Source organism: Nomascus leucogenys, chromosome 20 (genome assembly GCF_006542625.1).
Source record: "Nomascus leucogenys isolate Asia chromosome 20, Asia_NLE_v1, whole genome shotgun sequence".
Classification (NCBI taxonomy): Eukaryota; Metazoa; Chordata; class Mammalia; order Primates; family Hylobatidae; genus Nomascus; species Nomascus leucogenys.
In genome coordinates, this window is record NC_044400.1 from 37,783,199 (window position 1) to 37,805,721 (window position 22,523).

The following is a 22,523-nucleotide window of genomic DNA, read 5'->3' on the forward strand; positions in this document are numbered from 1 at the left end:
ACTTAATTGGGAGGATGTGTGTATCTGTGAAGGCCAGATAAATGCAACCTAGATAGTTCATTGTCTGTTGCCCCCACTAGTGACACCTAAACCACCTTTCTGCAACGTTCCCTTTTGTTTCCTGCTCTTTCATATTTTTGGGAATCCTCATGAAATTTTTCACCTGTACTTGGGGAAAAGTCCTATGGACTACCAACTACTGATGTTTACTTACCCTTCTCTGTCATCATCAAGCCCCTTTTCTAGGGTGCTGCTGAGCACTGACACTTCCTTGGCACCATTAGATTCTACTGGGGGTATCACTGCAAATGTACTAAAGCCCCCGGGGTACACAGTCTTCCAAGGTTCATTGGCAAAGAGGGAGAGAACACATAACCATTTTCCCCTAACATTCTTAGATGGGTACCGAAGCTATACCTGTACTCAATTTTAGTGGAAATAAACCTTTTAGTTCTTACAGCTCCCGTGGGAAACTGGGGAAACTCTAACGCAGACCCCGCACTAGCCTTCCCCATAATTTCTTCTCTTTTCAATGCGTGAGGTTCTGCTCCACGGTCAAGCTTCTGGTATCAGACTCCCTCTTTCCCTTACACAGACGCGTTTTCTCCTGAGAGGCACCTCAGTCGTTCAAGAAACAGCCTTATGGTACCCTCTTGAGTTCAACTGACCTGGGGTGTTTTTCCTACAGTTCTAGCAAGGGGGAACGAAGTCCTACACTTTGAGGATGGCATAAGGGTACCATCTACTTAATTTTTTCAAAAAAGTAACAGGTCTCGTGGAAACGCCGGAACGTCACAGAGGACGTGACTTAAACGGAACTTGTAATGGAAATGATTTTCTAAATGAACAATTGCGAGACAAGCAAGGAAACCTCCAGGTTTGCAGATAACTTGATTAAAGCTCTTCCGGGTGGCAAAATGCCAGTGCAATCAATGGTATGAGTAGAGCGGACAGTGGATGAAACTTGTTGAGTAAATCTCAGGAGGAATTAGCACTGGACTTTCAGGTATTCTAACTCAATTCTAACCATTCCATTCTCTGGATCATTGGATAAGTTTCCGCAGGATCCGGGCGCCAGCTCTGGATACATTACTCATCGGGAGAAAATTTTGAATTTTTCTCTTGTCCCTTTCCAGCTTTCCTCAATATAGGATATGAGTTTGTCCTCGACCCCTAACAACATTTAAAGGGAAAGTCGCTCCTAGAAGGCAAAACGGGGAGGACTTTGCGGCTGTGTTTCTCAAGCCCGTAAAGGAAGAGTAATAATGGTAGGGGGCGTGCAGACTAGCTCTTTCCTTGCCCAATCAAGTGTACAGGAAGATGTCCTTTCACCAATAAAAATAAAGTTCGCTTTCCGGAGGCGGGAGGATGAGCCCTGACTGCCAGTGCTCCAAAGCGACGTTAGAGGCTAGGGCAGAGAATGATTAGAGGGAGGACCAACCCGGGAAAAGGGGCGGGGAGAAGGTGGGAGCAACTTTGAGCGGCGGCTGGCCAGGCCAGTGGAAGGCGAGGACTGCTGTTCCTGTTGTAGTGTTTCTCGCCAATCAGGAAGGCCAGGGGGTGGGCGGGGCAGGGAAGGGGTGGGAAGAGCTCGCAGCACAGCCGGGCGCCCGTCGGGCTCTGGGAGAGAGCGAGAGAGAAATCCGGTTAAAATCAACGTCGGAGGGAGGTTTAACCACAGATCGGTTCCGATCGGATTATTCCTTAAAGGGGACGCGCCATTGTCAAGAGAACGGAGCCCGGGGCCCGAGGGCGGGGACCGGCGGCGCTGGAGGAGCGAGGCAGCTGTACTAGGACTGGGGACCGGTAGGTGTTGACTGGGGAAAGGCGCTTCATTTCACTTTCTCTTCCAGCTCCCGGGCAGGCGCCGGGATGCCCGCCGCCGGCAGCCCAGCCTGGGCAGGAGACCAGGTCGTCGGCCCTCGCCAGCTGTCCTTCCTGGTGGGCGCCGAGGGGAGGCGGTCCAGGATGGCTGGCAAGCGGCGCGGCCCGGGCCGGCGCTCGTAACGGACACCAAACCGCGGCGTAACCCCAGCCTCAACCGAAAGCCCGCCCGAGCTCCGGCGGTTCCGCGGGGAGCGCCGCGCGCCCGGCTCTCCCGCGCGTCCCCTTCCCCTCCCGTGCCTGGCTCTTCTCGCGCGCGCCCGGGTCCCCCTCGCGCGCCGCCTTCTCGCGCGTCCTGCTCTGGTCGCGCGCCACCTCGCCACCGACTCGCGGGAGCCGCCCCGCGGGAAGGAAGGCGGCGGCAGAGGTGGAGGGAAGACCGGCGACCACGGCTCCGCCGCCCCGGCTGGGAAGGGAGCGCTGAGGAGCACACTTAGCGCGGCGGCTGGCGGGCCCCGGCGGGCAGGGCTGGCGGGGACCGGTGGAGCGCGCCAGCCCAACCGGGCATTGTCCGCCTTTTCCCCTGCTCTGGTCTCTCCGCCCACTATTCGCGGCCCTGGGGAGGGGTGCGGGCGCTGTGCCCGCGCCGCCCCGGGCCGTTGGCGCACCCCGGGACCCGGAGCCTTCCGGAGCCGGGGCCAGCCCTGCGGCCACCGCGGCCACCGCCCGCGAGCTGACTCGGCCTGTAGAGTGCCTGCTGCTCTCAGCCTCGGCACCGGGCAGGGTGCCTGGGCGCTGAGCTCTTCTTTGTAACTTTTCTTTGCCGTTTGATGGAAGTTGTTGCTTCCGGGCGGCAGGTTCTTTGGGCATAGCCTGGTTTCCTGCGTTCTGGAGAGGCTGGTTTCTAGGGCGAAATGATTGATTGCTGCCGGTCTTTCCTGCCATCCTAGTTTAGTCCCTCGCCACCTAAAATCGCATTTTTGTGGATTTGCAATGATATGGGAGAATTAAGCTTTCCTAGGCCAAGATTTGAAAAGAAAAAGAAAAGGGTGGGGGGATTAGGGTGTGTGCTGGTGAGGAGCAAGAGTTCTTAATGGAGCTGAATTTGCCCTTACCTTTGAACTGAGGAAAATACTACCTCGATTCACTGGCTGGGGTTCTTTTGAAAGGGTAGGGGAAAAAAGACACAGCAAGACAGGTTGCCAGGGTCTATCGGATTGGGAGGGGAAAAGGGTTTTGATGGAAATAAAGTTGGTTTTATAAAATGCTGTGCTGCCTAGGAGATATCGTCTGTAAAGTTGATTCTGCTACTGAATTTATAGGCATTATAATTAGTACCAACAGCTTTTACTATTGATAAAATTAGTATAAGACGTCTTTTCATCTTGAGCGTTATCACTCTGCTTAACCTGTCAATACTTGCTGAGGAAATCAGAGATAGCACATTCCTTGTTAGAGGCCTTAGTGAAGAATGTTTTCATAAGCATTCATTTTTGACAGTTTCTTCTTGTGCAATACTTTGTAGAGTACTTGCATGTGCAAGTTACAACCGTATAAACAAAGTAGCAGTGGGTGTGTTATTCTCTGGTCTTTTTTCTGCTACTCATTATCAAAAATAGCATTCCATCGTGTCTTTTCTTCCACTCTGAATTATTTTGTAAAATTAGTTCTCTAAAAGAGGGAATTCTGTTGGAACATGTGACCCAGTTTTTTTTTTTTAAATTAAAGCAGTCCAACTTTTTAAAGTGTTCATCGATTAATTTACTGTCTAGTAACTTCCGAGTGATGTGGAACATTGTAAATTCACAGGCTCAGCAGTAACAATAGAGAAACTACTTGGGAAATTGGAAGCCAATATCAGATAATGTTTGAAAGAAAAATCTATTCTTCTCACAGAATTTAGGAAATAAAGACACACAAAAACAAATTCTTTGGGTTCAAGTGATCCTCCCACCCCAGGCTCCGTAGTAGCCGGGACTACAGGTGGGCACGACTGCGCCTAGCTAAACTTTTTATTTTTTGTAGAGATGGTGGTCTCACTTTTTAATTTTTCGTATAGACGGCTGGTCTCCAACTCCTGGCCTCAAGCGATCCTTCTGCTTTGGCTTCTCAAAGTGCCGGGATTACAGGCTGAGCCACCGTGCTTGGCCGTTTGTAGTAATCTTGATGGTATCTGGCATTGTTTCACCTAATACTCCTTCTTTTCTGTTTTTTTTCTTTGATCCATTTCTGTGATAAGGATGTTAGGCAAGCAGCTAGGCATAATCTTCCTTCCCATCTCATAATAAAAAGTAGACGGTTAAACCAGGTTTTTAAATGTCTGTCCTTGTTTACTTACCAATTTATTTAAACAATAAAAGAATTTCTCAACTTTTAGAAGAGCACATATAAATAAAACATTCAGAAATAATTATCTTTGAAATATCTAGACTGTATTTCCTGAAAAAGACTTTTTCCTCTTTTGTGCTTTCTACATTGTTTTAAACACATTGTTTTATATGCACACATTTCTTGAGTTATGAACTGTTTCTTGAGATCCGTGGGAGCTAGAATTATCCTCCATTTCTGTGCAGGTTCACTCTGTCACCTCGGACCTTTTTAGTACCCAATAAATGTATTATTTTAGGTCTTTGTGACAGAAAAAGATAATGTCCTGTAAAGGCCGCTTGAGTTATTTAATTTTTTAAATAAACACCTTTCTGAACATTTTATACTAAAGGCCAGCAATTGGCTTACTGTTGGGGGAAGATATGTCAATCTAGAGGTTCTTTGTTCTGTGTACAGAATTGTGATTTGCTTATAAAATCTGTTCCACAGACATCTTTTGTGATGGTGAACACATTGTCACAATTATTCAGAACTAGGTTTTATCTGTCAATAACATCTGTTGAGTATACTTTTATTTAAAGGGTATTATGTAAAGTAGAAACCGATGACAGAGTATTTCTGGAGATAAAGTAGAACTGGATGACAGTCTTGCTCTCAATAGTTTTTGTTTTTTTTTTTTAAATTAGAGCCAGAGCCAGCAAATCACATGTATACAGTTTAATGAGAAGGTACAAAATTACGATTCTTAGGAAAAAGACAGTGGGTATGTCAGTGCAGTAACAAGTACAAAGTAACAGTGACACAGGATTCATGTAACTGAAATGATTGAAGTGGACAAGTTTTCATGGCTTTAGCAGATTTTAGAAAATATATTTTTAAATACATTTTTTAATAAAGTAGTTTTGGAGGTAAACTGGGTATATGTTGTCTACTAGAGCTATTTTTATGTATAAAATATTTTGGGGAGACAGAGTATGTGCTCTGAATTTCAACTATTGTTACATAGTGAGAGGGATCATCTATCTGGCCCTGCTCAGATGTCACCTTATCTGCAAGCTCTTCCTCTGTTCTCCTAATCCCAGGTGATTGTTCTTTGTTTTTGCTCCTGTAAAATCCTCTTACAGTACAAGCCACGGTCTGACTTACAGTATGGCTATGTGTATATTTCTTTTATTAGATTGTGGAGTTTGCTAAAATTAACAGAAATTAGAGCCCTTATATTTTTACTGTTGCCTAAAGTTCTTGGGCAGTTCTGATAGTCCACCAGTATTCTAGAAAATCACTTACTGTAAAGAAGTTTAAATTTAGTTTTATTTGGGGGAAAGTGTGTATTTGTGTTTAAAGGAGAAACAGTTTTTCCTTATCAAAGTTTCACATGCTTGTTGTAAAATATTAATATGAAAGAAATGCATAATTTCAAAATTAAAAGTGGCTGGGCATGGTGGCTCATGCCTGTAATCCCAGCACTTTGGGAGGCTGAGGCAGGAAGACGGCTTGAGCCCAGGAGTTAAAGAGCAGTATGGGCAACATAGGGAGACTCTGACTCTATTTAAAAAAAAAAAAAAAAAAAGAAAAAGAAACGAAAAGTGTCACATAACACTGCTCCTATCACATTGTAACATTGTTAATGGTTGTTCTTTCAGTTTTTTTTCTTCCTTTTTTTCTTTTTCTTTTTTTTTTTAACCTCTGTATAGGACTGTCTTAAACTGTCTCTCATGCTTGCAAATTTTAGTTAGTAAATTATGTTTATTGGGAGTGGAGAAAACTAATCATTTTTTATATACTTATCTTTAAAAATTATTTCTCCAGGCCTAGTAGTTCTGGTTCCTTTTACCTTTTCTTAGGATACAAGGCTGCCACTAGTATGTTTGTGTTCAAAATGTAGACTTCATGCTCTGCAAAAATTGATCAAAACCTGTGTGCCTGAACAGTTTATCTGCCTTTACCCCAGAATATTTTTGGAGTACACACTTTAATTTCTTCGTATTTCTTGATTATTATTCTTCTCCTTGACAGAGGATTAAAAATTGCTTTGAGACTCCCAGCGGGCACTCCTCATAGTAGCCCAAGGAGAAATGTAGATTTGTTCATGGTGGAATCACTCAAATGTTAAGTTGCTAATTATAAAAAGGGGGCTACAGTTAGGGCTGGTGAAGTAGGTGAGAAGAGTCTGTTGTTCCACGTGCTTCTTTAAGCTACCCCAGAGGGCAGAAAGGGTTTCCAGAGGATCCTAAATAGAAAACCCAGCTGTAAGCAGCCAGGCGGCCTAATCAGCTGAAAAAAAATCTTTCATTTAGCAGACTTTTGAGAACTGCATCTATAGTGTATACCATGCTAGGCATTGAGGGTAAGATTAAGTTTGTATCTGTCACAAGTTATGAGCTCCTCTGAGCAGGAACCTTAAATAGACCAGTGCAGAGTGGAACATGAGGATTAAAGGTAGCTTAGATGAAGTGCATCCTTTGGTGAACTTATTATTCACTCATTTGTTTATTGTTCTGCATAGCCTCTTCCAAAATAGCCTAGCACACAAACCTGGTCTTCCGCAGGAGGTGGGTTAAGGTCCATGGAACCTCTTGAATTAAACTTGTTAGCTTAGAATTGTTTTTTGGGATTGCAAATACTGCTGTTCCTGTGGGGCAAAATATTTCTGAAATTCTGCAAAAGTGGTTGTGTCTTTCCTTGTACTTTACAGGTATCATGCATTTCAAAGAATATCATTATGAGACTAAATTGGTATCCTAGCAAATAACTCATATTTTGCTGACATAGTAGTAATACATTCTTTTAAGCTCAAAATGCTATAATAAATAGATGTCTTTACCAGGATTTGTGCTCTTTGTTATGAAAAATATTATTTTGAAAAATCATTGGCTGGACACGGTGGCTCACGCCTGTAATCCTGGCACCCTCAGAGACCGAGGTGGGCGGATCACTGAGGATAGGAGTTCGAGACCAGCCTGGCCAACATAGTGAAACCCCGTCTCTACTTAAAATACAAAAAAATTAGCCAGGTGTGGTGGCACACGCCTGTAGTCCCAGGTACTCTGGAGTCTGAGGCAAGAGAATCGCTTGAAACCAGGAGGCGGAAGTTGCAGTGAGCCGAGATCACGTCACTGTGCTCCAGCCTAGGTGACAGGGCAAGAGTCCGTCTCTAAAAAAAAAAAAAAAAAAAAAAAATTATTTGTATTAAAATTCAGTGTGAAATATTTTTAACTTTGACAAAATAGACCCCCCTACCACCCTCCTTTTCCCATTCAGTCTTTATATTTGTGGGGGAAAGATTGGAGTGTTAAGAAAGGGACCATGTAACACTGTCAGTGATGGAGTCAACTGGGCCAGGAATAATATCTGACAGAGGGGTAGTAGGTCCTGTGGAATTTGACCATAATGCAGCAGTTTTGATTTGTTAAGTTTTGTGAAGAGTTAAAATTTTAAAGTGACAGCTTTTTTGAAATATAATTCATATGCCATATAATTTACCTATTAAAAATGTACTATTCAGTGGTTTTTAGTCTATTTCAGAGTTGTGTACCATAACCTCAATTAATTTTAGAACTTTTTCATCCCATCCCCAGCCCTAGGCAACCACTGATCTATATTCTTTGTTTATACATTTGCCTATTTTGGACATTCTATATAAATAAAAAATAACGTTTTATTAAATGTACATTCGTGTGTAACTCGATCCCTCTCAATGTGTATAAGTACTGTGAATAGATTCAAGTACATCATTCCTTGATGTGGGTAGCTCCAAGTTTAGAAAGGTACTTATTTATGTATTTATTTGATACAGAGTCTCACTCTGTTTCCCAGGCTGGAGTGCAGTGGCACAATCACAGCTCACTGTAGCCTCTACCAGCTGGGCTCAAGTGATCCTCTCACCTCAGACCCCTGAGTAGCTGGAACCACAGGCATGTGCCACCACACCCAGCTATTTTTTTGTAGAAAGAGGATCTTCCCATGTTGCCTAGGCTGATCTTGAACTCCTAGGCTGAAGCTATCCACCTGCCTTGGCCTCCCAAAGTGCTGGGATTACAGGTGTGAGCCACCATAGAAAGGTTTTAAGAGAAAATTTAACCCATCATTATTCTACCTAAGCCTGGAGAATAGTAGGAAATTTTTTTTTTCCCTATGAAAATCATTAGACTGATTCTGGTAACACTTCCTTATACTAACATAATCATTTGATGACTCTTTTCAAGTAAACAATTTAGGTTTCAAGTTCTGCAGACTGGACTCAAAGGGCAATACTTTAAAGGAAGTTAAAAGTACTTAGTTCTAATCGTTGATGAATGTGATGTGACATTTGCCCCTTACTGGTTAAAAAAATAGTGCTTCGTAGTTTGATCATGATGGATTTGCATTACTCTTGCATATTGCTAGTGACTTGGTGGACCCTTAATAAGTGCTTATTGATTGGCTGATCACTATGATCACAGATATTTTCATCAGCTCTACTAGTCTTTATCTTGCATCTTATAATAATAATAGCTAAATCTGTTGACTACTTGCTGAGTAGTGTGATAAGTAATTTATATGTACCATCTTTTAAGGTAGGAGGATGCAGTTTACATTTTGAGAATTTTCTGTAGTTGTCTCTGTTGATTATACTTTTACAGGCTTCTGATCATTTCTTTGTCTTTTTAAGACTATTTTGAGTGACTATTTTTGATCAAACGTAAGACACTTTGATGCTGGTGCTTCCTTGATCTTTCCAGGAGCAATCAACTGAACGTTTTCACCAACTACATCCTGCTATTGGATGACAGTAGTTGTAAGATACACCTCTATTTCAGCATCCATACTTCAGAAAGGTTAAAGTGTTGTTGTTGTTAAGAGCATCTGAAAGTTGATGAAAAAGGAACATTAGTTTGTTTACTTACTGCAGTGCAGCCTTGCTTTTAAGGATATAAACCACTCACGTGTTCTTTGTTGCCTGAATGGATTTCAGTGTAGTATTTCCACTTTTCAGAATTCTTGTTTTGTTCTGCTTTTTTTTTTTGGTAGGTCTCTTCATTTCAGGGTAAGCTTCAGATGTGATTTAATTTAGTTCAATAGTAAAGAATGCTGGAAAGATAATTTGTAATTTTATTTTTCCATTTTAAAACTTAAAATGGGTTATACCGTCTATAATACTGGTTAAAAAATATTAGTTTGGTGAACGGAGTCTCGCTCTGTCGCCCAGCCTGGAGTGCAGTGGTGCGATCTCGGCTCACTGCAAGCTCCGCCCCCCGGGGTTCACGCCATTCTCCTGCCTCAGCCTCCCGAGTAGCTGGGACTACAGGTGCCCGCCACCACGCCCGGCTAATTTTTTGTATTTTTAGTAGAGACGGGGTTTCACCGTGTTAGCCAGGATGGTCTCGATCTCTGACCTCGTGATCCGCCCGCCTCGGCCTCCCAAAGTGCTGGGATTACAGGCGTGAGCCACCATGCCTGGCCGAATGTACATCTTAATAAATGTACATTCCTATGTAACTTGATCCCTCTCAATGTGTATAAATACTATGAGTAGATTCAAGTACATCATCCCTTGATGTATGTAGATCCAGGTTTAGAAAGGTATTTATTTATTTTTTTGACACAGTCTTGCTCTGTTGCCCAGGCTGGAGTGCAGTGGTGCAATCACGGCTCACTGTTGCCTTTACTGGCAGGTCTCATGTGACTATCAAGTGAATGACTATCAAAAATAGTCATTCAAAATAATCTTAAAAAGACAAAGACTTGCTAGCCTGTAAAAGTATAAAGTATAGTTAATGGAAACAATTACAGAAAATTCTCAAAATATAACCTGCAGCCTTCCACCTTAAAAGATGGTACATATACATTATTAATACTTACCACCTTACTTATTAAGTAGTCAATAGATTTAGTGACATTCGTATGTCTGGGATGTCAGTGAACTCACAACAATTTATTTGCAAAAGGAACTTTAGCCAATTAGTGTCCTCAGCCAGCAAGGTACAGACAATCATATTTTGTTTGTGCGTTGGTGAAACCATTCCTTTCTAAATCATGTCTGCTTTTAGGGGTTGATTTGCTTATTACTTTATTGTTAACTGTTGCTCTTTGTTTGCTCTCATTATGCCTGCCCATAGTACTCTCCTCTTTATAATTTGATGTTTGCAGTGTGCTGTGGGAACAGAACCCGATACAGTACTTGCTGAATGGTGGATAAAAATGACAGCATGTCTGCGTGAGGAACCAGAAGACTCTGTGCATGGAGCTTTAGTGCTAGGGACTTGTTTTTTACTGCTTAGAGGACTCATGCTCTTTTTCTGGTTTTTGACTCTGTTTTGGCTAAGTGATGCTTCTGGGTAGCCAAGGATGGTATAACAGGATGGTAGATACTACCTTGTGGATGTTTAACTTCCTCTGAATAATAAATCTCTAAAAATTGTCTTGTTAAGTCTAACTCAAGTGGATGGAGAAGAACTGTTTTTCCTGTTAGAATGACTTGCTAGTCTACTTCTTGTAAGAACCATCAAAACCCTAAGCATGTATACTAGGATACTTAGATGTACTGGTATATTGTTTGTTACAGTGTAATTCAAAGAGTAGATATTAAAAGTCTTAAAGCACTATGAGATTGCTTATAAAATAGCCAGATGTGTCTGTTACCTAAATATTTTTGTTTAAACTGGATCTTAGTCTGTTTTCTTTGAGGTAAAATTATCTTTATAGATGCGTTTTTCTATATTTGTGTTGATACAATTTAGACCATGTCTTGTATGTAATATTCCTGATACTACTGAACCCTTAATATACTTTAAATAAATACTAGTCACAGTTTGTCATGCAATTTTTCATTGTTTCACCTTTTCCTGCCTTAGAGTTAATGTTTTTGGAGCTAGAATGTCCTTAGGAATGATACAGTAGAATTTCTGTATTTTATAGATGAGAATGAGATTGTGACTTGTTTAGAATTGTTCTTTTTCTGCAGGTGTAGATTTGAAAGGAAATAACAAAAACAAAAAAAGAACTGTGCTTTGATTCTTAGTTTAGTATTTTTCCTGTTCTAACATTTTTCCTGTTCTAATGTTCTTCCCAAGGTAAAAATTTTAAGGGATGGATAGTAGCTTGGAGTTTTGTAGCCTCTGTAACAGAGGTCTGCAAAAATTTTATTTCAGCAGTATAAAAAATCGAGTCTTCATTCCCAATATGTGTATGCTTATTTATTGTAAACTATATACTATAAATTATGTTTATAATAAGACATTACCCAGGCGTGGTGGCTCACACCTGTAATTCTAGCACTTTGGGAGGCTGAGGCAGGCAGATCACCTGAGGTTGGGAGTTCGAGACCAGCTCGACCAACATGGAGAAACCCCATCTCTACTAAAAATACAAAATTAGCCAGGCGTGGTAGTGCATGCCTGTAATCCAAGCTACTCAGGAGGCTGAGGCAGGAGAATCGCTTGAACCCGGGAGGTGGAGGTTGCGGTGAGCCGAGATTGCGCCATTGCACTCCAGACTGGGCAACAAGAGCGAAACTCTGTCTCAAAAAAAAAAAAAAAAAAAAGACATTAACAAAAAAAATGTGATAAGGATGAAAAACATTTTCAAATAATTTAAAATGTATTAGTTCCATGTTTTTGATCCTACTTAAAATATTAGTAATTTGTAAAATAAGAAAAATGTGATTGAATGTCATCACTTAAACATTTTTTTTTTTAATTTTGAAGTATTTATAGACTCATAGGAAGTTGTGAGAATAGTACAGGGAGTCCTGTGTCACCTTCATTCAGCTTCTCCCAGTTGTAACATCTTACATAAGATAACATATTAAGAACGTTAACTAGGAAACTGATACAATATTGTTAATATTCAGATTTCATGTTTTTTAATGTGCTCATTTATATGTATGTGCGTGTGTACAGTTCTATGCAATTTGATCAAATTTTTGTAGATGCCTTTGTATGTGTATGTACAGGTAGATTTGTATAATTGCCACCACCACAGTCAAGATACAGAACTGTCCTACCACTGCCAAGAAACTCCCTCATGAAGCTCAAGGTTCCCCCCTACCTCCTTTTCCGTGTTTACTGGCAGCCACTAATTCTCTTTTTACTCTGTCATTTTGAGAATGTCTCATAAATGGAATCATACTGTATGTAACCTTTTGCGATTGACTTTTTCACTCAGTATAAAGTCCTAGAAAACCACCCAACCTGTCTCATGCAATAGCTTATTTCTTCTTATTTCTGAGTAGTACTTATTGTATGAACGTAGCAGAGTACATAGTTTAACTCTTTACCTGCTGAAGAACATAAGAGCTATTTCCAGGTTTTGGCATTTAACTAAAAAGCTGCTGGGAATATTTATGTACAGTTTTTAGGTTTTCATTTCTCTGGGATAAATGACCAAGAGTACAATTGCTGGGTCATATTGTAAGTGTATGTTTAGTTTTGTAAGAAACTACCAGACTGTTTTCCAAGGTGGCCGTATGTTTTCACCAGCAATATATGGAAAGTTCCATTTCATCCATATGAAAGTTTCTCCATATCCTCTCCAACATTTCATATTATCATTATTTTACATTTTAACTGTTCTAATAGTATTGTATTGATAATGTGGTTTTAATATGCCTTTCCCTAAAGTAACTGTTTCCCTAAGGGGCAAATGGGATTGTTTTTTATTGTAGAGTTTTGAGGATTCTTTATATATTCTAGATAGAAGTTCTTTGCCAGTTATGTGGTATGTAAACATTTTCTCTGCATCTGAAGCTTGTCTTTTTATCCTCTTAATAGATCTTTCATAGAACAGAACGTTTGCATTTTCATATAGTCCAACTGTTACTTATTTTTTTTGAGACAGGGTCTCATTCTGTTACTCAGGCTGGAGTGCAGTGGTGCAATCATGGTTCACTGCAACCTCTACCACCTGTCAAGTGATCCTCCCACCTCAGCCTCCAGAGTAGCTGAGACTACAGTCCTGCACCACCACCATGCCCAGCTAATTTTGTTTTTGTTTTTGGTAGAGACAGGGCCTCACTGTGTTGTCCTGGCTGGTCTTGAACTCCTGGCCTCAAGCAGTCTTCCTGCCTCAGCCTCGTAAAGTGTTGGGATTACAGGCGTGAGCCACTGTGCCGAGCCATATAATGCATTTAGTCAAATTTTTTGTTCTATGAATTGTACCTTTTTTTTTTTTTGAGACGGAGTCTCGCTGTGTCACCCAGGCTGGAGTGCAATGGCGCACTCAACCTCCGCCTCCTGGGTTCAAGTGATTCTCCTGCCCCAGCCTTCTGAGTAGCTGGGATTACAGGTGCCTGCCACCACACCCGGCTAATTTTTGTATTTTTAGTAGAGACAGGGTTTCACCATGTTGGTCAGGCTAGTCTGAAACTCCTGACCTTGTAATCCACCTGCCTCGGCCTTCCAGAGTGCTGGGATTACAGGCGTGAGCTACTGCAGCCGGCTGAATTGTACTTTTTATGTCAAGTGTATGGACTCTTCACCCAGTCCTAGGTCCTGAAGATTTTCACCTCTGTTTTCTTCTGAAAGTTTTATGTTTTACAAAATAATCACTTTTTTGCCTTATAATTTTTGATAAAGCACTAATATTGGTAACAGAGCAACTGCCAGTGCTACCATTTTCATTCTGCTTGCTTGTATTTTGATTTATTAATATTATGCGTAATCTGTCCTTCTTTGTAAAAATCTTTTAAGAATCTATTTGTCCGTTTGTGAGTGCTATCATAATTCAGATGAGATCTGCAAATCTACTTAGTTGGGCACCTGTAAGCTGCAGTGTGTTGCAGTATGCTGGAAGGGAACAAATGAGAGGACATCACAAGCCATCCCTCAGGGTGTGCAACTGCCACCTTTCCTTTAGGAAACCTTTACATACTGTATTCAGTATCAGGAAAAGAAACTCCCCTGAGTATTTTAAGCTAGAAGAGGTTTAATGCAAGGTATTAGGTGCTTACCGAATTATTAGAAGGGCCAAGCAGCAGTTTTAGGGTGGACTGCCGCATTTGACTCCAAGTCAATCAGAGGTTACCCACAAGGGGAGCTCTGAGGGTACTGCTGGGGCTGTGCTGGAATCTAGAGCTTGTGCTGTTGCCGTCCTTGCCTCTGGATACTCTACAGACTGGAGAATGGACCCGTAGCTGCAATCCAGGATTAGGAAGTCGGATGAAGAAGCCTCTGCTGCTGCCACCACTACCACACTGCTTCCCACCACCCAAGATGAGAAAACCCATGCTGTACATTAGGTTTTCAGAACTTACTCATCTCATAAACTAAAAGCTTGTACCTTTTCACCAATATTTCCCCTTTTCTCCCACCCACCGGTTCCAGCAACCACCATTCTACTCTGTCACTCTGAGTTTGGCTTTTTAAATTTTAGATTCCATATATTAGTGAGATCATGCAGTATTCGTCTTTCTGTGTTTGATTTATTTCATTTAGCGTAATGTCCTCCAGGTTCATCTACGTGGTTGCAAATGGCAGGATGTTCTTTTTTAAGGCTGAATAATATTCTGTTGTGTGTGTATGTGCATGATATGGTTTGGCTCTGTGTCCCCACCCAAATCTCATGTCGAATTGTAATCCCCAGTGTTGGGGGAGGGACTTGGTGGGAGGTGATTGGATCATGGGGTCAGATTTCCCCCTTGCTCTTCTTGTGATAGTGAGCAAGTTCTCAGAAGATCTGGCTATTGTCGTTTGAAAGTGTGTAGCACATCCCCCTTCCCTCCCTCTTTCCTGCTGGCCATGTGAAGGCGGTGCGTGCTTCCTCTTCACCTTCTGCCATGATTGTAAGTTTCCTAAGGCTTACCCGGAAGCAGAAACCTGTACAGCTTGCAAAATTATAAGCCTTAAATATCTCTTCTCTATAAATTACCCAGTCTCAGGTCTTCTAGCAGTGTGAGAACAGACTAATACAGTGGATATATATTATTTTTTATATAATACAATATATATTTTTATATATACTGTATATAAAATATATAGATATATATATTTTTTTATCCATTCATCTGTTTTTTAACATCAAAATTCATAATTTTAATGAATTGAAAACATTAAATCTATGGAAATCCATGAATCTACAGAAGAAAATGCTTATTTGACATCATTTAAGGTGACTCTTAAATCAACTCCTTACTTTGAAAACTGGTATTTAAAGGTATAAAGAATTAAGCCTTTGTACTACTTGATGAATGCCTTTACAAAAAAAAGAAAAAAGAATGAAGCCTTTGTTCTGACTTCCTAGCACTGATTATTTTGAGGAATTTTAAATTGTGTTGTATGTGATATTGTTTCAGTTGAGTAGGTAAATCTTGGTTTTGAGATGCATCCTGTGAGTCTGCTCTCGGTTCCTCCTACTCAGGGCGCCCTATGGCTGGATGGATCATGGCTCTTTGCCTTGCTCTAGCTGAGAGATTGGAGCTGGTTGGAAGTGGGTTATATTGGGAAGGCCAACAGCCTCAGAGCCCTCCTGCATCACATCGCTGCACAAGGGCCTCTGAGGAGGCATCAGGCTGGCCCATTCTGCTTAGTGAAATATACCAGCATGTCGCCAAAAGTCACTGATTCCTGGGACCTGGCTGTTAAGGAAACAGCTGTCATCTGACCTCTTTTATTTGTGTCTTGAAGAAAGGTAAAAGTCTCAGGAGTGTGGACTCTGACTAGCCCCTGCAGCTTCTCAGGGAACAGAGATTGTAGCCATCGTGTGTAGTTCCTCACAAACCAAACTCACAACAGCCCATTATGGCTATCGTGAATAACGCCACAATGAACATGGGAGTACAGATATCTCTCTGAGATTGTGATATTATTTACTTCGGATATATACCCAGTAGTGAAATTGCTGGATCATTTGGCAGTTATATTTTTAATTTTTTGAGGAACCTCCATACTGTTTTCCAAGATGACTGTACCAATTTACATTCCCACCAGCGTATGCAAGCATTCCCTTTTCTCCACATCCTCACCAACACTTGTTATAGTTTGATACTAGCCATTCTGGATGTGAGATACCTCACTGTGGTTTTGATTTGCATTTCCCTGATGTTTAGTGATATTGAACACCTTTTTATATACCTATTGGCCCGTTTGTCTGTCTTCCTTTGGAAAAATACCTATTCTGTACCTTGCCCATTTTTAAATTGGGCTTTTTTACTGTTGCTATTGAGTTTATGAATTCCTTATATATTTTGAAAATTAACCTCTTTTTGGATATATGGTTTGTAAATATTTTCTCCCATTTTGTAGGTCATCTTTTCATTTTGTTGTTTCCTTAGTTGTGCAGAAACTTGTTAGTTTGACATAGTCCCACTTGTTTTGCTTTGTTGCCTTTGCTTTTGGTGTCAAATCCAAAAAAAAATCATTGCCAAGACCAGTGTCATGGAGCTTTCCCCCTATGCTTTTTCTAGTAGTTTTATGGTTTCAGGTCTTACGTTTAAGTCTTTAATCCATTTTGAATTGATATATGTGTATGTGTAATATAAGGATCCGATTTCATTCTTCTGCATGTGACTATCCAGTTTTCCCAAACCATTATTGAGGAGACTGTCGTTTCCCCCTTGTACATTTTTGGCACCTTTGTTGAAAATTAGTTTACTGTATATTTATGGGTTTATTTCTGGGCTCTCTATTTTGTTCTATTGGTCTCTATCTGTTTTTATGCCAATCCTTTACTGCTTTGATTGGTATAGCTTTGTAATGTGGTTCAAAAACAGGAAGTGTGATAGCTTCAGTTTTGTTGTTTTCGGTCAAGATTGCTTTAGCATTTGGGGCCCTTTGTGGTTCCATATGAATTTTAGAAATCCTTTTCCTGGCTGGGCATGGTGGCTCATGCCTGTAATCCCAGCACTTTGGGAGGCCGAGGTGGGGGGATCACTAGGTCAGGAGTTCAAGAGCAGCTTGGCCAACATGGTGAAACCCCGTCTCTACTAAAAATACAAAAATTAGCCGGGCATGGTGGTGTGCGCCTGTAATCCCAGCTACTTGGGAAGCTGAGGCAGGAGAATTGCTTGAACCTGGGAGGTGGAGGTTGCCACTGCACTCCAGACTGGGCAACCCAGCAAGACTCCATCTCCGGGGAAAAAAAGTCAGTTTTCCTATTTCTGTGAAAAATGCCATTGGAATTTTGATAGGGATTGCCCCAAATCTATAGATTGCTTTGAGTAGTATGGACGTTTTTTTTTGTTTTTTTTTTTTGAGACGGAGTCTCGCTCTCTCCCCCAGGCTGGCGTGCAGTGGCGCGATCTCGGCTTACTGCAAGCTCCGCCTCCCGGGTTCACGCCATTCTCCTGCCTCAGCCTCCTGAGTAGCTGGGACTACAGGCGCCCACCACCACACCCGGCTAATTTTTTTGTATTTTTAGTAGAGACGGGGTTTCATCGTGTTAGCCAGGATGGTCTCGATCTCCTGACCTCGTGATCCGCCCGCCTCGGCCTCCCAAAGTGCTGGGATTACAGGCTTGAGCCACCGCGCCCGGCAGAATGAACGTTTTTACAAAATAATATTCTTTCAGTTCACGAACATGGGATATTTTTCTATGTAATGGTGTCATCTTCAATTTCTTTCATGTACAGCTCTATCCCTTCCTTGTTTAAATTTATTCCTAAGTATTTTATTCTTCTTGATGTTGTTGTAAACAGGATTGTTTTCTTTTACAGATAGTTCATTGTTAGTGTATAGAAATGCAGTTAATGGCTGGGCGCGGTGGCTCACGCCTGTAATCCCAGCACTTTGGGAGGCCGAGGCGGGCGGATCACGAGGTCAGGAGATCGAGGCCATCCTGGCTAACATGGTGAAACCCCGTCTCTACTAAAAATACAAAAAATTAGCCGGGCGTGGTGGCGGGCACCTGTAGTCCCAGCTACTCTGGCGGCTGAGGCAGGAGAATGGCGTGAACCCGGGAGGCGGAGCTTGCAGTGAGCCGAGATTGCGCCACTGCACTCCAGCCTGGGTGACAGAGCGAGACTCCGTCTCAAAAAAAAAAAAAAAAGAAATGCAGTTAATGTTTTTTCTTTTCTTTCTTTTTTTTTTTTTGAAACAGGGTCTCGCTTTGGTGTTCAGGCTGGAGCACAGTAGCATGATCATGGTTCACTGGAGCCTTGACCTCCTGGGCTCAAGTGATCCTCCTGTGTCAGCCTCCCACGTAGCTGGGACCATAGGCACACACCATCATACCTGGCTAACCTTTTGATTTTTTGTAGAGACAAGGTCTCACTTTGTTGCACCAGGCTTGTCTTGAACTCCTGGACTCAAGCAATCCTCCTGCCTTGATCTCCTAAAGTCCTTGGATTACAGGTGTGAGCCACTGTGCCTGGCTTCAATTAATTTGTGTCTGTTGATTTTGTATCCTGCAATTTAACTGAATTTAATTAATTAATTAATTTATTTATTTATTTTTGAGATGGAGTCTTGCTCTGTCACACAGGCTGGAGTTAAGTGGCGCAATCTCAGCTCACTATAACCTTCGCTTCCTGTGTTCAAGCTATTCTCCTGCCTCAGCCTCCCCAGTAGCTGGGATTACAGGCACCTGCCACCATTCCTGGCTTAATTTTTATATTTTTAGTAGAGACGGGGTTTCACCATATTGGCCAGGCTGATCTGGAATGCCTCACCTCAGGTGAGCCGCCCGCCTCATACTCCCGAAGTGCTGGGATTACAGATGTGAGCCACAAAGTCCGACCTGAATTTATTTGTTAGTTTAATTGTTTTTTTGTAGAATCTTTAGGGTTTCCTATATATAAGATTATATAATTTAAAAACAGATACAGTTTTACTTCAGCCTTTCCTATATGGACTTCTAGTACATGTCGAGTGGAAGTAGTAAGAGTGGGTACCCTTTTCTTGGCTGATCTTAGAGGAAAATCTTTAAGCTTTTCAGTGTTTAGTATGACCTTTGCTGTGAGCTTGTCATATATGGCCTTCGTAAAGCTCAAATTTTAACTTTAAGATAACAAATACATGTAATCCTCTAGTATTTTCTTTACTCATTGCCTTGATCATCTTACTTTTAAGGGGTACATGTACTCCACTTTGAATTTAATACATTTTGAATGATTAAGTATTAGGAACATAGGTCTGGTATGACTTTTTTTTTCCAAGTTTTTTTTTAAGAGACAAGGTCTCACTCTGTCATCTAGGTTGGAGTACAGTGGTATGAACATAGCTCACTGCAGCCTGGAACTCCTGGGATCAAGCGATCCTCCTGCCTCAGTCTCCTGAGTAGCTGGGACTGCAGTTGCATGTCATCATGTCCAGCTAAGTTTTAAATTTTTCTGGAGACAGGGTCTTGCCAAGCTGCCCAGCCTGGTCTCAAACTCTTGGCCTCAAGCAATCCTCCTGCCTCAGCCTCTCAAAGTGCTTGGAATTATAGGCATGAGCCACCTTGCCTGGCCTCCAAGTATTTAAATTTATCCAAAATCTCTCAATTTCTGAAACCATATATATATATTTTTTTTTTGTTACAAATCTGTACAAATATAAAATGTTGTTGTTTGGGGAAAGTCATTAAATTCAGTCAACATAATTCTTTCTTTCCTGTTAGGACCTGAGCCTTGTCTCTGTTTAACACCTGCATTTTTCCTAGCTTTCCCTGGAGAATAGTATAAAAGGTTGGGTCTTTTCCTAGAACCATGCTTTTATGCCAGAAGTCATGTAGCTAGAGTCATCATTATTTTGATATATTTTTTGTTGAAAATAATTAAAGTTTGATTTGTTTTATTGTATACTTTGGATTTTATTCCTGGATGGAGCAACTTTTGGCACAAAACTAAAAATGAGACATGCAAAAATCCTTGCGAAGACTGGTTCTGTATGGTCTGTGATGGTGATCAATTTAAAATCCAATAAAATAAGTTGTATGAAAAATTTTAGGGTGTATTCGTGTGCATTTTTCCAGTGAGAGGTTTGTGGTTTTCATCAGATTCTCAGAGCAGGGCCCAGGACACAGGAAAGATGAAAAATGGCTCCTTTAGAGGTATAAGTTAACATCAAAGACATTTGCCAATCACTTCAACACCAAAGCTTCTGCCATCTGTCACATACCCTCCCTGATTTCCATCCTGTGTCTGTAACCTTTCCTTAGGGACATTAAAAATATAATTTACTGTTACCCAAATGTTTAGGAATAGGCCAAGAAGCAACACAAGAGTTCATTATTAGAGGAGAAGAGACACTTGGAGTCAGTTATATTACCCCAGTAATCATTTTTTTTAAGAAGGATATTAATACATTCACATATGGTTGATGGGATCCTGCAAAACAATAGGCTGTATGTGTCAAGATACATTAAAATGTTCATAATCTGTAAGCCAATATATTACACTTTGGGGAATGTCTTCGTCAGTTCTGGCTGCAATAATGAAGTACCTTAGACTTGATGGTTCATAAGCAATAGAAATTAATTTCTCATAGTTCTGTCAGCTGGAAGTCTGAGATCTGCATGCCAGCATGGTTGGATGCTGATGAGGACCCTCCTCCGGGTTGCAGACTTTGGACTTCTCTGTGCATCCTCATTTGGTGGAAAGAGAGCTCTCCTGGGCACTAATCCTATTCGTGAGGAATCTACGCTGTAACCTAATTACTTCCTGAAGGCCCCACCTCCTATCATCACTTTGGGTAGAGATGTAGCCATACGCCTAACAATGGGGATGCATTCTGAGAAATGTGTCCTTAGTGACTTTTGTCACTGTGTGAACATCATAGAATGTACTTACTCAAAACCAAGATGGTACAGCCTGCTACACATCTAGGCTGTACGATATAGTCTCTTGCTCCTAGGCTACAAACCTTTACAACATGTTACTGTGCTGAACACTGTAGGCAATTGTAACAAATAAGTATTTCTATGTTTAGATACTTAGTCGTTTAGATACTTTTCTATGTTTAGATACTTTCTTGTATCTAAACAAAGAAAAGTACAGTAGACATAGGGCATAAAAGATTAAAAAACCTACATAGGGCACTTATGAATGGAGTGTACAGGAGTAGAAGTTGTTCTGGGTGAGTCAGTAAGTGAGTGGCGAAGTGAATCTGAGGGCCTAGGATATTACTGGACACTTTTATATGACCGGCAGTGCAGAGGTTTGTTTATATCAGTATCACCTCAGACGCATGAGTAGTGCATTGCCTTTCCACGTTACTATGGCTACAGTGTCACTAGGCTATAGGAAGTTTTCAGCTTCGTTATAATCTTGTGGGACCAATTATAATCAATCGTTGATGTAACATCATTATGCACCCATGATTTTATATAAATATGTTGGATAGTCACATCTGTGTCACCTTTTCACATAATTTTACCCTTGTTTCTTAATATATAGCCTCTTCTCATTCACCAAAGCCTACATGGAATATAGCATGGTGAAAAGTAGAAATGTAAAATTTTTTTTTCAAACAAAATTATGCACAGAGATCTCAAATTTAAGGAGACAGAAGGAGAAAGTGGTTTTGGTTGAAGTAGAAAACAAGAAGATCCTTACTTTTTGTATATTTCCTCTTTACTTCAACACACACACAAACATACAGAGTAATAATAGAGAGTAGTGAGGGTGGCCGGGGGCGGTGACTCGTGCCTGTAATCCCAGCACTTTGGGAGGCTGAGGCGGGTGGATCACTTGAGGCCAGGAGTTCTAGACCAGCCTGGTCAACATGGCGAAACTCCTGTCTCTACTAAAAATAAAAAAATTAGCCTGCCATGGTTGTCCACGACTGTAGTCCCAGCTACTCGAGAGGCTGAGGCATAAGAATCACTTGAATCCAGGAGGCAGAGGTTGTAATGAGCTGAGATTGCACCATTTCACTCCAGCCTGGGCGACAGAGCTAGAGTCTGTCTCTAAATAAATAAATAAACAAATCTACTGTTAACATCATACTTAATGATGAATGACAACATTTTCCCTAAGGTCAAGAATAAGACAAGGTTATTCTAAAAGTATTCAACATTGCCCTGGAGGTTCTAGTGCTTGCAATAAGGCAAACAAAACAAAACAAACAAAAAAAACACAAGGCATGTGAATTGGAAAAGAAGAAGTAAAACTCTTTATTTGCAGATGATATAATAATGTGTATAGACAACCCTAAGATAAATTCTTCAGAATCTAGAAAAAATGATTAGAACAAATAAGTGAATTTAGCAAGGTCACAGGATTATAAAATCAATGTAAAATGAATTTTATTTCTATATAACAGCAAAGAACAATTAGAATATAAAGCAAAAATTAATACACATGCCATAATTGGGAGGTTGAGGCACGAGAATCTTTTGAACCCAGGAGGCAGAGGGTTGCAGTGAGCTGAGATTGCACTACTGCACTCCAGCCTGGGCCACAGAGTGAGACTCTGTCTCAGAAAAGAAAAAAAGTGAGGGCTTCAGAAATAGACGGATCAAGGGTGGAGTCTCTGAAT

General features: G+C 41.2%; 1 protein-coding gene across 1 annotated transcript in view; it reads left to right on the top strand.

Moving 5' to 3' along the window:
- Positions 1-1,571: 1,571 nt before the first annotated feature.
- FRYL (FRY like transcription coactivator) overlaps positions 1,572-22,523 on the top strand; it is a 285,938-nt gene continuing 264,986 nt past the window's right edge. Inside the window, exon 1 of the mRNA XM_030800907.1 lies at positions 1,572-1,806. The gene's annotated coding sequence lies outside the window, so the exon portion shown is untranslated. The remainder of the gene's footprint in view (positions 1,807-22,523) is intronic.